This window comes from Pinus tabuliformis, chromosome 2_1 (assembly GCF_031772625.1).
Source record: "Pinus tabuliformis cultivar Carrire ecotype Pingquan chromosome 2_1, CPIR1, whole genome shotgun sequence".
In the NCBI taxonomy this organism is placed as follows: Eukaryota; Viridiplantae; Streptophyta; class Pinopsida; order Pinales; family Pinaceae; genus Pinus; species Pinus tabuliformis.
The window spans coordinates 801037044-801054045 of NC_142299.1; positions in this window are offsets into that span (position 1 = coordinate 801037044).

Genomic DNA, 17002 nt, shown 5'->3' on the forward strand with positions numbered 1-17002 from the left:
GGTCAGCACCTACGTACTAGTACCTCAACTAGTACAAGAGCTAAGGGGGTTGTAGCTGCCTTCCAGGAGAAGCTGGAGAACGAGAGAAGGTTGTAGCCTTCTGCAGGTAGCAATCTGCGTACTGGTATAAGACTGCACCAGTACAAAAACATTGTAAAAAGAAGTTTCTAATTGAAAGAAGATAGAGATGAATTGCAGCAGGTGGTTTTCACCCACATTGGGTTTCCACCTTATATCTTGTGTTCTTATGTGTGATTGCCTGTTCTGTTTTACTTTTCTTGGTTACTGTTCATATGGTTTGATGCACAAATTAATGATCAACATCTGAAGAATAACTTAAATTACAAGTCTACTCATATATGCTTGTTTCCTTAACTGAAGTTCTGTACGTACGCGGTATTTACTAACTGAAGTAGCATATACAAATCTGATTATGAAATGAAAAATAATTGACCTGATAATACTGATTCACCCCCCCCCCCCCCCCCTCTCAGTATTATTTCCAACAATTCGAGGATCTCTCATAGATGGGTATAAGACATTTCCAAAAACTATTCACTGCCCCAGTGAAAGTATCCTTGGCTGAAGTGATCCGAACAACCCAGACCTTTCCTCGTTATGTGGATGAAGAGGATTCAATGGAACTAATGGGAGAAGTCACGAGGGGGGAGGTGGAAGGAATTATAAAATCTATGCCAAAGGATAAGAGCCCAGGTCCAAACGAATGGATGGTGGAGCTGTTCTAGCATTTCTTTGAGAAAATTGGGCATGAGCTTACCGAAGTTGTTGAAGAATCCAAAAGGAAAGGGGTCATATACCCCCCTTTTAATTCAACTTTCATAGCCCTCATCCCGAAGAAAGAAGAACCAACCTCCTTTGAGGATTTCAGACCAATTTCCCTCTGCAACTGTATCTACAAAATCATAGCGAAGGTGATTTCTCTTCACGTAAAGCCAATTCTACAAAAGGCATATGTCAAAAGAACAATTCAGCTTTCTAGATGGGAGACAAATTCATGAAGCAATTGGTGTGGCCCAAGAAACCATCCACAACATCAAACAAAAAAAAAGAAAAGGAGCTGTAGTGAAAATAGACCTCTCAAAAGCTTTTGATAGGATCAATTGGATGTATATTCACATGCTACTCACCCACTTGGGGTTCCAAGTAGATTTTATAAACTGGGTCATGGGATGCTTAACTAGTGTAAGCTTTGTGGTGCTCATCAATGGAGCAACCTCCTCTTTCTTTCAAGGTCAAAGAGGGCTGAGACAAGGTTTGTCCCCTCTCACCCTTCCTCTTCCTTCTGGCGGCCAAAGGACTCAGTCAGTTGCTCTTAGAAGCCAAAAGGAAAGGGGATATCAAAGGGTTGGAAGTGGTCGTCAATTTAAATATAACCCACCTACTGTTCGTGGATGACATTCTGCTCTTCAGTAATGGAAGGAGTGAAACAAAGGAACTAAAAAGGATATTGGATCTCTTCTTGAAGGCTACAGGCATGCAAGTAAATAAGGAAAAATCACAATTGCTGTTGGAAGGTTTCAACAGACTGGAAGCAAATCAAATTAAAGAAGATTTTCCATTTGAAGATCAGAAGCTAGAAGACAGCTTCAAATACCTAGGTTTTTTCCTGAAACCCAGCTCATACAGGAAGCAGGATTGGCATTGGCTAATTGCAAAAATTGAATCAAGGATCACTCACTGGAGTTTTAAATGGCTATCTAGAGCTAGTAGACTGGCCCTCATTAAATCAGTTCTACTCGCTATACCTGTCTACTGGGCTACTTTAACCTAGGTCCTGAAAGGGATTCTAGAAAAAAATTAGAAGAGTCTGCAGCAGATTCTTATGGGCAGGCTCAAAGGAGGATTCGGTACTACCATGGGTGGCTTGGGAGAAGGTGGCAAGGCCAAAGGAGTGGGGCAGATGGGGAATCAAAGACTTAACTTCTTTTGGGCTATCGCTAGCAGCAAAGCTGGGATGGCGGCTTATCAGAATGGAGAATCTCTGGACTATGGTGGTCAAGAGGAAATACATTGATCCTATTCCGCTGGAAGACTGGATTAGAAGTCCAAATAAAAAGAAAGGGAATGCCTCAGTGGTGTGGAAAGCCACACTAGATGCCTTTAAGATCATTGAACAAGGGTTGTCCTGGCAAGTAGGAAATGGAGAACAAGTCAGGATAGGGAAGGATCCATGGGTAGGGTGCAACGAAGATTTCACTCTATCCCCGGGCCTCATTAACCAACTCGACATAAGAGGCATCCAAAATCTCAGTCAGATCGAGAACCATGGCCATTCCTCCATTTGGGGACAAGCCTGGTTATCAGGGTCGGACCTAAATCTTAACCAACATTGGAGGGGGGAATGGAACATCTTCATTATGGAACTGTCCAGGTCCAATGTCCGGCTTAGAGATAGACCTGATCAATTAGTCTGGGAACATGCAGACTCAGGTAACTACTCTCCAAAACAAGGATATAAGTACCTAATGTTGAAGAAAGGCTGGGGAAATCAGGACTGGTGGGTTACCTCAATCTGGAAACTACAATGTTCGGCAAAAGCCCGAATGTTCTTCTGGTGCATACTCAAGAAGAAGGTGCCAACCTGGGATATACTTCAGAAAAGATATAAGTCGGGTCCAAGGAGATGCGCTTTATGCAAAAATGACACTGAATCGATTCAACACCTTTTTGTAGAATGCTCATTCTCAAGAGAGGTATGGCTGGCAGTAGGGAGACTGATCCAAAAGAGGGTGACATGGGAAGGGAGGACAATAGTGGAAGTATGGCAAACTTGGTGGAAGCATCACCCTGAAGGGAACCTGAGAAACCTACCTCTAATCATTTCCTAGGGTATATGGCTAGCAAGGAACAAAAGTATTTTTAAAGAACAAAATCCCTCAGTGGGGAATACAGTTGTTGGATGCGCGGCAATCTTCTCTAGCATTCCTGAGCCAAGCCGGGAGGAAATTCCCCACCCTGTTAGAGAGGAGCACATTAAGGAAGGAGTTCCTTGGGCATACTTCGATGGGGCCTCCAACCAAAACAATAAATGTGGGGTTGGGTTGGTTATTCACCTAAACATTCATAGATGCCTCAAAGCCTCAGTGGGACTGGGGACCGGATCCAACAATTTTGCAGAATTGTCAGCCTTAAAACTTCTACTCTGTTGGCTTACCCACTTGGGCATACTCATGATTCAGATCTTTGGGGACTCAATGAATATCATCAAATGGTTCAATGGAATGATCAAATGTCAAAATTACATATTATCACCATTGTTAGAAGAGACAAAACATTTAAAGTCTTTTTTTAACGAATTTTCTTTATGTCACATTTATAAGGAACGCAATGATACAGTAGACCAAATTTCTAAAGCAGGTTTGCAACAAGATCTGGGCAGTTGGAGGATAGATGAATCTGATATGGACAAGATCCATGTATTGGATCTTCCACCATATGCTTAAAAATCCATATTTTACTATGATAGTAGTCTAGTTTTAGGCAATTTCTTTTGTCTTTGTTTTTATTCGCTTGCAAAATAGCAAACAAATTACTCTAGAACATTTCCATAGCAACTTATTAACTCTCATAAAACTTTCAGCTGATTCATTCCTATTTGGGTTGTTTTCCTCTCTAAGGAGACCCGAGAATGACTCAGTCTCATCGGTATGTGTTTCTTGTTTATTTTTGGGACATATGATGATGTTTTTTCTCAGAGAGTTGATCTAACGGGGTTGTTTTCCTCTCAAGAGGATGCCCTTGTTTTAAAAATATATCAGTGATATGATGCCAAACAAGTGAGATGGTAGAAGGAGAAGACCTACAAATACCATCTCAGTAAACTCTATGATTGGAAAATCATACAGTCAATTGAATGCCTAACAGCATATACAATGTAACTTTTTATAAATCGCAATAAAAAGTTTGTTTTTTTCCTTGGAAAAAAAAAATACTTGCAAATGAATTCCTAAAAGATATAAAATATACAATGGTGAGAACAAAAGATATACACAAATATTTTTCTCTACACATGTTCAAGCATTCATAAATCCCCAATCCATTAACCCTGGATTAGAACAAACCATAGTTCCCTTGACAAAATCTACTAAATACCATGGGAAAAACCATGGGTGGGTTCTTCCAACCATCCTTGGGTCCGCCCCCTACAAACCCCCTGGCAAGGGGGGCTGCCTCCCCCTTGCACCTGGCACAATGTAATAGCACCTGGAGCTAGTCATTCAAAGAATACAACACATACCCAACAGTATGATAACCATTATTATAATAAATTTATACCAAACGTAGGTATTCTTCCGTTTATTTGGTTTACTCATAACATATATATGAAACATGTCTTCTAGTGCTTGATTTGTCCTTTCTATTTTCCCATATGTTTGTGGATGATAGGAAATGCTAAATTTTGTTGTGTACCCAAGCCTTCAAAATCTTGATTTAAAACTTTGGATCTCTACCAAATATAATTATGGCAGGTATTCCATGCAACCTAGAAATTTATTTCATAAGGATTTTTTAATATTTAATACTTTAAAGGTGGGCTTGACAAGAATAAAGTAAGCATCCTTTCTTAACATATAAACTACCACCATGATGCAATCATATTGTTTTATTTTCATCGATAACCCTATATTGAATTCCATGATGATTGTTGTAGCAGTTGTAGAGGTTGTAGCAACCATGTTGGGTGTTTATGCTCCACTTTAACTTGTTGGCACTCAATGCACCTTGAAATGTAATATACAATTTCCTTTTTCATTCGAGGCCATAAATATTGTTTCCTTACGACATTGATCATTTTATGGTAAATTAGGTGTCATGATTAAGGTTTCTTGTGCATTTCATCTAGTATGATTTCTTTAATTCATAAGAATCAAGAATATACAATTTATTATTATATACCATCAATCCTTCTACAATCATCTAATAACCATCATATGCTTTTTCTAGTTTGACTTGTTGTAACCCTTTATTTATTTTCCGACAATATTCATCCTCATTCAAAGTTTCTTTTATTCCAATCTTCAAATCAAATTCATAGGTGTTAATGGTTTCTAAGTGTATAACTTGCATGCTTTGATTAAGTATTTTTACCTTGTTCTCTTTTTCTTTTTATGTATGATTTTGAAATCATACTCATTGATAAATGCTAACCATCTACCTTGCCTATCATTTAATTGAGTCCAATCAAATAGATGTCTTAATCCATTATGTTCTATCATAAAAAATAAAAATAAAAAATAAAATAAAATAAAAATAAAAATAAAAATCCTACCCATCAAAAAGTGGTGCCACATCTTCAATGCATGTATTATGGTCACGAGTTTCAAATCATGGGTAACATAATTTCTTCATATTTTTTAGTTTTCTAGATTCATAGCTTATCACATAATTATCTTGCATAAGGACTCCACCCAATCCTTCCGTACAAACATCTATACATACTATGAAATCTTTTATGGGTCTACAATTTTTAGAATTGGAGCACTCATTAGAAAATGCTTTAATTGTTGAAACTTTTATTCAAATTTAGCAAACCACGTAAACTTTAATACTTTCCTCTACAAATAATTTATCGAATGGCCAATGTTTGAAAATCCTCCAATGAATCTTCGGTAATATCATGTAAGTCCCATTAATGACCACATATTTGCAACATTCTTCAAAGTAGGTTGGTTCATAATAGCCTTGATCTTTTCTAAATCAATTGAGATTCCTTGATAAAAAATAACATGTCCCAAATATTGTTTCCTTATTTTTTAGAGATCACGTTTATTGAACTTGGCTTACAATTGATGTTATCTCTATACTTACAAAATCATTCTAATATGTTCTTCATGTTCTCCCTTAGACTTATAATAGATAAGAATATCATCTACAAAGACCAATACAAACTTATCTAGGTATTCCTTAAAAAAAATATTCATGAGACACATGAATATAGTTGATGCATTGGTAGGTCCAAAAGGTACCATCATAAATTCATAATTCTCATATATTATTCAGAAATTTGTCTTAAAAATATCTTCATCTTTGATTTTGGTCAATCTCAAGTCAATTTTTGAAATATCTCTTCTCCTTTATTTGATCAAACATATCATCAATCCAAGGTAATGGATATTTATTTTTCACTTTCATTTTGTTCGAGTATATATAATCAATGCACATCCTAAGGGTATCTTCCTTTTTCTTTACAAATAGAACTAGTGGTCCTAAAGGAGATACACTTGATCTAATATACCCTTTGTTCAAAAATTCCTTTAGTTACATTTTTAGTTCCATCAATTCAACGATACTCATTCTATAAGGTGATTTAGATATAGGTATTAATCTTGCAATGACATGTCCAATAGAAAAATCAATATCTCTCTTAAGAGGTAAACTAGGTATCTCATCTAGGAATACATCCTTAAATTATAGAAGTATTGGATAATTTTCAAGTTTTTACCCTTTTTTATTTTATTGGTTCAATATCAAATACATATAATTGAAAACATTTTTTGAAAATTATTTTCAATTGTAAAGCTGAAATTGGTCTCAAATAAATGGATCTGTGAGTACCTTTCACTAGGCTTGGATTCCCTTCATCATCTATACACATGGAATTATAATGTTACCTTATGAGTTGCTAACCAATCCATGCCAATTAAGACATCATATGAATCCAAAGGTAAAATATTTAAACCCATCCTTATGACTAGTCCATTCATTACCACTAGGCAATCTTTTATCACTGCATTTACCCTCTTCTCAATTCCTATTGCTATATAGACTAACCAAGGTTTATTATGTTTACACCTTTGAAGAAAAAAATACTCAACGTTTTAGGTGAAATTTAGCTATAACTAGATCCTGGGTCAATTAAAATAGAGATGGCTTATTTATTAATCTTACCATCAACTTCCACTATTGGAGCTTGATGTTCCACTTGTCAATTTGTATAGCATATAGTTTTGAAACATTCTTAACCACATCATTCTCCATTGTAGCTTCTCATAAGTTGCAAGTAGGCTTAGAATTTTCTTGTCAATGAGGGAAGTCTCTGAGCATACGTTCTTCTCCACGTTGCAAACACCTCAAAGGCCCTTTCCAAGACTCCCTTGGCTTCCTAGCTACTGACTCTACTAGTTTGACTCCACCTTGAGTTGGAAAATTTGGCTGGAATCTACTCCATGTTGGATGACTTGAATTAAAACTTTTTGATTGATTCTTATTTTGTGGAGGCTTAAATCCTTTCTTCCTCTATTCAAGATTCTCCTTTTTCTTTTATTTCCATAATCTATTAAATTTTGGTTTATTCTTACTATGTTCATAATAGCATTTATAATTTCTTATTATCTCATCAAGATTCTTAAGCTCATCAAATTCAATTCTTTCCTTTTAAAACTGAGGTAAACAACTCAAGAAGCATTGAATTTTTACTTTCTCATCTTTGATATATGGAATATGTATTAACATTTCACAAACTTGTTTGCATTGTATTCCATGATTGATTAACCCAACTTCATTTCATGAAATTCCTTAATTTTCCCATTATAATAACTCTCTAAGAGATAATTCAGATGAAAATACTTCTTAACTACTTCCAAGTATAAAAAAAAAAAAATCACAAATCTTGATTACAATCATGAAATATTCCCACCAAAGGGATCCTCTAATGTTCATGTTGTAGATAGCCACTTTAACTCTCATGTTTCTGGTATAGTTATGTACCTAGAAATACTTCTTCATTACCAAACGTTGAGCTTCAGCTTCCTCACCAAAATTCACCTAACCATTAAAGGTAGTTTGTTCGCTCTTCTAGAACACCCCCTATAAGGGATCTTTAGAAACTTTCTTCTTCTTATTATTCTTGGGAGAAGATTTGGATTAATTGTTGATAGACTCATTAGAAGTATTTGTTTTATGTATTGAATCCTTTGATGATGTATCTATATCCTCACTTGATCCATATTGGATCATTATATTGTTTTTCATCATCTCGGTGATTATAGAGTGGAAAAAGTGGAGGAATCATCTCAGAAGACCATTTTTACCGATGGGAGACAATTTGGAATATTAGGGTCTGAAACCTAGCGGGAGTATTTTGAGGCATCAAAATGCATTTTTTGGGGGTAAAGTGTTTTTCCATTAGCACAACACCTTTAAATGTTATTCTACACATAGAGACCTTTTCAATGGTGCAACAATTGCCTCGATCAAATCATGTATGCAAAAGTTATGCCAATTAGAATTTGACCTTCTTGTTTTGACCACCATAATTCGAGAGGATGCCATATCAACCCCCATTATTCATGGAAAATGGGATATCCAAGTGATCATGATGGATCATACACTAGGAGAGTCCATATTGTAACTCTAGTTAAGAGTTGAAGGGGTCAAACTTACCACTAGCAGGCTATCAGGTTGTGTTATAACTGTAACATCCCTGGTCAAAATTCCATGTAATAAAGTTAATAAAGGTAAAATAATAACCAAGGTCATGGGACGTGTATTCCAACTTGAATGTTGGGAAAAACATCCTAGTGTGGGTGTTCATTTGGTTTATTATGGCTAAGGAAATTGGCAAAGGAAAAGGCAAAGGCTTTGGAAGGGCATGACGCATTAATTGGCATTTTATTTATGGAAATAATGGAAATTAGGAGAAAAGGAAGGTGAAAGGTCACATATTTGTATGAGAACGAAATTGAAGGAAATTAAAGAAGATAGAGGCCTCATTAATAAAAATTCTTCTAAGGAACAGTTGATACCTTTTGGTTAGTTCAGTTTTAGAGCTCTCTCTCTATTCTCTCTCTCTCACGTTCTTGGACACTTAGAGCATTCTTGGAGCACTCTAGAATTGGATCAAGGAAGGAAAAGGAAAGACAAATAAGGAAAAGGGAAGCAAAGATCAAGCAAGGAAGAGCAGGATCAAGCATATACAGTAGGATTACTTGCAGGTATCAATTTGCATGTGTGATTTCCTTGCTAGATTTGACATGCATGGTACATGCATGTGTGTATTTGGTTCTCTTGTTGTCATTAGCATGGGTTTTGTCAAGTTTGATTGTGATTTTCAGCCTTACCTTTCCATTTCTAGATAGCCATGGTGTGATGGGTTCTCTTGTATTTGGTTAAGGATTATCATATGGTTTCAAAACTGAGTGGGGTGGTCTCTGAAGAAGAACATAAGTCCTAGGAATCCCTAGACCAAAGAAGGTGGGATTGTGGTAAAGCCAAATTTTTTGTACCTCGGTGGGCCTAGGAATCCTCGATGGGTGAATGGAGGGATATATGGTAAATCATAGAGGTGTGCACCCTCGATCAGGCCTAGGAATCCTCAACTGGTGAATGATAGGATATACGGTAAAGCCAGAGGGTGGAGTCTCAATTAGGCCTAGGAATACTCGATCAATGAATGGCAGGATATATAGTAAATCCTAGAGACTATGAGACAGGAAAATTACTCATGATGTAGGTGGAGAGATCCAAAGGCATCCATGCGTGTTTAGGGCCTAGTGATCTAGTGGGGATTGCAGTAAACCCTAAGCAAAACCTAGATTGGTTTTGTTGTTAGTCTCACATTCATGCTTCGAATATGGTACGGGGGTGATTAGCTGAAAGAAATATTTGGTTCAACCCAATCTATAGTCAGGTGGTTCGTGGAAGTCCCAAAATTGGTTGGCTTATGCATTCATTAATAAGAGCTCTTTCTCCTTGGTATTTCATGTGTAAATGTACTAGTTTATATGTGATTTTTATGGCTGTTATATCCTTGTTATTTATGTTGGTTATATGTTGGTTATGAGTATGTTTTATGACAAACTTGATGTATGGATCTCATCATGTTTTGATTAGAAAATGAATATATGACCTAATAGATGATAATGTAGTTATTGTGATAAGGCAACAATGCTTCTTTAAGAATCTCAGATAAGTATGAGACCCATATGCTCAGATTTGTTGTTATGACCTGTAGATTACATATTTGTGACATGTTTGACGAAATGCTTGTCATGGATAGTAGGGATCAGATCAAGTACTTGTACCAGTGATTGCATTAGTAGCCTTATTCCATTGTTATTTATCATTTCTGAAAGTTTCATGAAGTTTTGGGAAGTGGCCTAAGACCTAGCCTTGAAAAAGTAGCTTAAAATCTAGGGTTGTTGGCCCAGAACTGCTTGAAAATTTCCACAATTGTTGGCATGCCTTGTTGTGGGAGCGACTGGAAGGCCTCAGTCACATGCATGGCTTGTCATGGGAGTGGCTAAAGGGCCGAATCAGTAAAATGTCAAGTTGTCTCAGGGATTTTTTACCTGGAAGGGTTGGTTGGATCCTGAAGGTTCTATAGTATGTGGAAGGTCAAAATGGTTTTGTTTTGTTGGTTCCACTTCCTTAACTATACATGGGGATTTGAATCACATCATAGTAGACTCTCATCACTTGTTTACCCCAGTGGACCGGTTAGCTTGGGTAAATTTGGGAGGAGGGTGTTACAATAATCATTCCACTAGGAGGAAAAGAGGTTCCATTCTATTCTAGTGCATTTCGTTTCATAGAAGAGCATAGTAGCCAAGAAGGATAGGGAGAGAGAAAACAGAAAGAAAAAAATTGCACTATAGTAGCCTATAGGCCACAGGCATCACTTCTTTGTACTTGCATCCATTTTCCATTCAAAGAAAAAGAGTAGAGCAGCCTCACCTTCCAACTAGATTTTTCTCCTAAAAAGGTTTCCCAAGATATATCTTGTGTCAATTGTGGTTTGTGAGTTTTTATTTCATTGTTCTCTATTTTATGCATAATTATAATTTGCATGTATATGCAATAAACAATAATTAACAAATCTAGAAATCTAAGGAGAAATAAGCCCTCATAATATAGATTTTAGATTTTCTAATATATTTTAGTAGATCTATTGTGATTAATTATCAAGTTGAATATCCATGGTAGTTTACATTAAGGACTTGTGCCTTATCACTACGAGATCCCTTCATTAAAAGGATTTTACCAAATTACTTGATACTTGTCCTTAAAGCATGTTCTTTTACATTTTATTCAAGATTTGTAGCAAGGTAACATTGATTTTAATAATATTCTCATTATCTCCTTTGTAACTTTGAGGTAAAAATTTTAAAATTATCATAGTCTCTACTATGTCCAAAGAAGTCTCAATATCTCCTCTTTCAAGGGTCTTATATTCATGGCGTTTTCTTTCATAGGTCTTAGATTCATGGTATTGTGGTGAATCTCCCATGATGTTACTCTCTCTCTCTCTCTCTCTCTCTCTCTCTCTCTCTCTCTCTCTCGACAAGGTAAGTTAAGGTATTAGATTATTCTTTAAAATAAACATACAATAATGATCTCTTTATCATTTTTACTTTGAGCCCATGCAACTCTGAGTATTGCATCCATAGATTTAATAACAATTTTATATAACACACCCCAATTATTAAAATCAAAATTTGTAAATATAACCAGATTTAATACAAGGAATGAAAATATACAAAACTTGAAATGCAATTTCTTGATGTGGTATATTTTTTTTGTTTAAGTCTCAACCCTTTAATCTTCCCTAAGGAGATGGGGTTATAAAATATCCTCTTCTTTCAATCATTTTAAATTATTTTTGATATTACCATCATCTTCTACTCGTCAAGATCTTTCCAACGATATAAATTTCATCCAAATATGATCTTTGGACACAAAGCTCGAGCCCTCAAAAGTTTTACTATCTTATGCCATGTCAGTGGTCGTATAGTAGAGATGTGGTTGCCACATGATAGCCTTATATCCACTGTCACAACCACATTATACCATTTCATCTGACATGTGGCTAACATGTGGAAATCATATTCCCACATGTTTCCATTGCATTGTTCCACCTACATAGGGTAGGCATTTTACCTACCCAATCATACATGAATTATAAAAAAATCCTAAAAGATCATTTTTCCAAAATGTCATCTTTCTGGATATCTGTTATGGTCAATGAGCCAAATATTTGGATATGTGTATATTGGCTTGAAAAGCATCACTTGCTTTCCTACATGGCTATGTAGAACCCCCAAATACTTAATAAGTACATATGGGATCTTGGGAGAGATACCCAGCATGATGGCCATTAAGTTGAACTCAATGGTGTACTCATGTAGACTCTACCCCTGCCTCTACTTGAAGTAGTTCCATCAGATCATTTAGTCCTCTACATACCTAATAAGGTATAATTGGGACTTAATGAAGGTTTTGACGTTCTCCCACTTAACTAAAATTGAATCACCCTCCACCCTCAAAAAATTCATATGGCTTTCCCACTAGGACGGAGCATAGAATTCTAACTTCAGTCTAGCAAATGATATTTTCAATTCCTGTCATTATTATTTATGCTAAAATAAATTTTCAATTGTCACAACCAATGATTCAATTTTAACATATCAATCTCACCTTGTTATGGTTTTATGTAAATATTCACTTACATCTTTAATAGGGACTATGAATGGTTGAATGCACTCAAACTCAGCTACTCTTTCTCAAGTTCTTTCCTTGAATTCTTGTTTGGGTATGTATGATATCCCAATTTTCTCTTTGACCGGAATCTGAGTTAGACCCTCCAATTTCTCTGATTCCAATCTTGTTTGTTTAGGCCACCATGAGTAGGTTCATATTTCAACTGATGTCAATGTTTGTCACTTTTACTGTCGCAAATATCTCTTCTACTATATCATGAGCATTATTTTGAACAAACTTATCAACAATGGCTTGGGTTCTAATAATTTATACTTAAACTAGATATTGGATCCCCTGCAAATTCCCACAAAATTACCTAAAAAACTTGCTTTGATACCAATATGATCTATAAACTACCATGGAAATTCCACTAGAATAGTTTGTCATAGTAGATCTTATAAATTACTGGGATATCTTTTGTTAATTTTTCCTTAGATTCCATATTATTTAATTAGCTAGCTTTTGTTTAATTATTAAATTAGTTGAAGTGTAAGAAATGGAAAATAAAAATAGATATGCATACCATCCACAATAGACATAAAAAAATTTGTAGGAAACCGTTACGAGAGAATCCCCAACTAGAAGGTGAGGATAGTCTACTCTATTTTCTCTAATATGGAAAATGTGCAAGTACAAAGGAAGAGGTACTCTCTATGGATTCATTAGATACATGTGGCATATAAGGTTGTTATATAAAATTAACACCCTTCATTACACTTTCTAATTTCTCACTTCTAGTTTCTCTTCTTGACTGTGAAACAAAATACAACCGCATAGCAATGAACCCTTACTCCTCCTACTGGGCCAAGATTTAACATAGACAACTATGGGTAAGGTTTGACTCCCTCGCCCCTCGAATAGAGTTATAGGTTTGAGCCTTCTAGAATATTCTTCAAAATACACACATGGATAGCCCCATATGCATGAGTAATAGGGGTTGATGTGGCATCTACTCATACCATGGTGGTCAACATAGTAAGTCAACTTGTGGAAGGCATATATTTTTTATACAAACTTTGATTGACACAATTATTGCACCATTGGAAAGGTATTTGAGTGAAAAACATTGTTCCATGGTCCCATGCTAAATAAACAAACTTTTGACCCAAAAAATGGTTTTTAATGCCTTAAAATGGCTCTAGAAGGTTTTGTAGAAATTCCCACTATAGATCAACAGATTATGCAATATACTAAAGCAAAATACAAGATCTACTTCTACAACAAACTTTGTGGAAGCTTAATCAAATATGAGCAAGATCAATGAGAACACATATAACTGAGAATGAGAAATCAATCACACATAACATAGAAGAATAACCCGGGGAAAGCCTCAGCCTAAAACCCCAATCTCTGTATTATCATACAAGTCGAAAATATGTTCAGATTACAAAAAACAATCAGCTCTCAAGCTATCCTGCTCTCTCTACAATCAAACAATACTGCTCATAGACAGTCAAAGGCTCTCACAACCTTCTCCTTTGCCCTCCAAGCCTCCTATTTCCTTGCACAGTTTTCCTGGGGTCCAGTGCTTCCACTTGTGTGAATTCCCACCTCACACTGCTCACTTGGCTCAGAAATAATAGCACAAACCTGAAGGAGATAATTCCTTCTGCATGGATGAGTTTCCTATATAGGAAAATTCCTCCAACTGATAGTACACTATCCCTTCCTCTGATCTCAACTGGGTCTCTGACTGAACTGACATGCATGAGTTATTTATGAGAGAATATTCAGTTATCTGAAGTGCAGCAGTTACATGCATGCATGCATTAACTAACTAAACTCACAATTAATTCAACAAACTGTTTGAACTAATCTAACTGGACTTGACTCAGTTAACTGAGCCAACTAATTACAACTCAATATTACAACTCATCTTTATCTCTTTAACTGATGGATAAATTCCTCAATCAATGGAGAAACTGTTGCATGTCTTCACATAGACTTCATGTTTGATTTCCTACAACTAATTAACTTAGGATGAATTAATTAATTATTTTACAAACAGCTGCTAAGATCAAATTCAAATTTTACTTCTCAATTTTAGTTCAGGGACTAACTAAAATAGGAATCTAACACGAAATGCTATTTGTAGCAATGTTATTTTTAGCACTTCCATTTCTCATTCCTTGTTGCTATGTCCAACACTAGTAGCCAAACTGCTATTTATAGCAGTGCTATTTTTAGCACTTCTATTTTTAGCATTTCTTGTTGCTATTTTCAACAGTCCCTCTCAACAAGAAAGGCATTCAACTCAAACCTGATCCTGAACCTTTGGAATGTTCTACATGCAACATTTCTCCCAAGTGTTGTTGCTCCAGCAACTGTAGAAACAAAAAAAATCTCCCAACTGACCTCTTTGTTCGGTTAGAAACACCCTCTGATGCTGAAGCCCCCTCTGCCACTGACAAGTGCTCCCTTTGTGACCTCTGAGCTACTGCAACACTCCATGCATCTCACACCATTGCACACCTCTCTATGTCATCCTGCACTGGTGCAACACTCCTGTGCCTCTTGCATTGTTGCAGCCTGCTAGCTCTGCACTGTCTTGGGATTCCTACACTGTAGCTCTCTCTGCCGCTCCATCCACATCTATCTCTACCCACTTAGCCAGTCCTGCTACTCCTCGTCAAGGCTCCTGTAGCAAGGTCTAATCAAAGAGGTTGGGTACCTCAATGATCCTGTCCCTATTCCAACCTTCTTGGGACTGTCACTCCACATCGCCCCACCTCCGACCTAGAGGTATGGATGCATGTGATCCCTCTACCCACTTGGCTCAAAATTTCCCCCTATTGGAGGTCTCTACCTGAGTGGATGCCTCCACTCGGTCTCCTCTTAGCTTCTTTAGTTGTGGCTGCTCCACAACCTCTTGAAGCTGCTTCACCAATTGTGGCTCCTCCATAATTTTTTGAGACTTCTTCTATTGTTGAATGTTGAGAGGTAATGTTCTTTCCCTCTCAACCACCAAGTCTCCATTAGTGGCCTTGCTCCTCAAGGATTTTCATGCATCTTGAACCTCGAGAGTATACAGGTTCTTGACTCATGAACTAATCTGCTTCACCTGTCTCATGGTGATGTGTCGAAGGAAAACCTTTCCCTTACTGAAGACTACATCATAGCCTTTGTCTTCCAACATTGCAATTGACACCAATTTTTTCTTCAGTCCTGGTACATACTTGACATCGGTCAAGGTAATGCGAGCTCCATGCTCCCTCTGAAAAACAACCGTGGCTACACCTGAGACACTATACTTTTCATCATTACCCATCGCTATGAGTATCTAGAGATCTTTCTCCTCCAAGGTACTGAACAAACTCTTGTTGCTGGTCATGTGGAAAGAAGCTCCACTGTCAAGAAACCAACCACATCCCACCTTGGATGAAACCATGCATGTGAAAAGGGTGAAATCCAACTCGAACTGTGAGGGCAATGCCTCTCCTTCATTCCTTCCTTGGATCCCATCTTGGATTTCTTTAGTGGACAATTTGTATCAAAATGGCACACCTCATGACAATGAAAGCATCACACTTTCGATTTGTCAAACTTCTTCCCACCATAGGAAGAACTCGATTTGGGATGAGAATCCTTCTCCTTTCCTTTCTTTGCCTTACTCGCTAAGGCATAATTTTCTTCATCCTCCTTGGATGAAGAACTATCTTTGGTGCTTCTCCTTATCTCCTCCTGCATCAGATCTGACCAAAATCGTTCCCAATTTGACAGTTTCTCTCTTCCATTTACCGAGTCTTGGTAGCTATGCTAGCTCTTAGGAAGACCGAGGAGAGCAAGACTCACCATGTCATCATCGGCTGTCGTGATCCCTACTCTTCCAAGCTCATCCCTGCAGGTGGTGAGCTTGTTTATATTGGTAGAGATCATGTCGCCCTTTTCATACTTGATTTTCGAAGCTTGTCTTTTAGTGCCAGCTTCCTCTAATTGTTGTTGTTCTGATATAGATCTTTCAATGTTTTCCACATCGAAAACGGTATCTCCTTCCCATGGAGGCTCGAGACAATGTGGTCTCGAACTCCCTCCAGGAGGATTCTCCTTGCTCTAGCCACACATTTCTTCCATTCCGCCAATTCTATAGCATCAGTCAGCTTGGGGACTTCTTGATCAATGAAGTCCTTTAGACCATTATCCTCTAATATTGCTTCCATGCGATCCTTCCAGGCTATATAATTCGAGCTAGCACCAAGGGCATACTCGAGTCTTAAACCCTTGAACGCCATTGGTGAAATTGAGATGTGATAAGAACTCAATTTCTATATTCAGGAACCTCAAACTTCAAACTTCTCCCTTCTTGTATATTATTCTTCACTTTGATCACCATTGCTCCGATACCATGTATAAATTCCCACTGTAGATCAATAGATTATGCAATATACTAAAGCAAAATACAAGATCTACTTCTACAACAAACTTTACGGAAGCTTAATTGAATATGAGCAAGATCAATGAGAACACATATAACTGAGAATGAGAAATCAATCACACATAACATAGA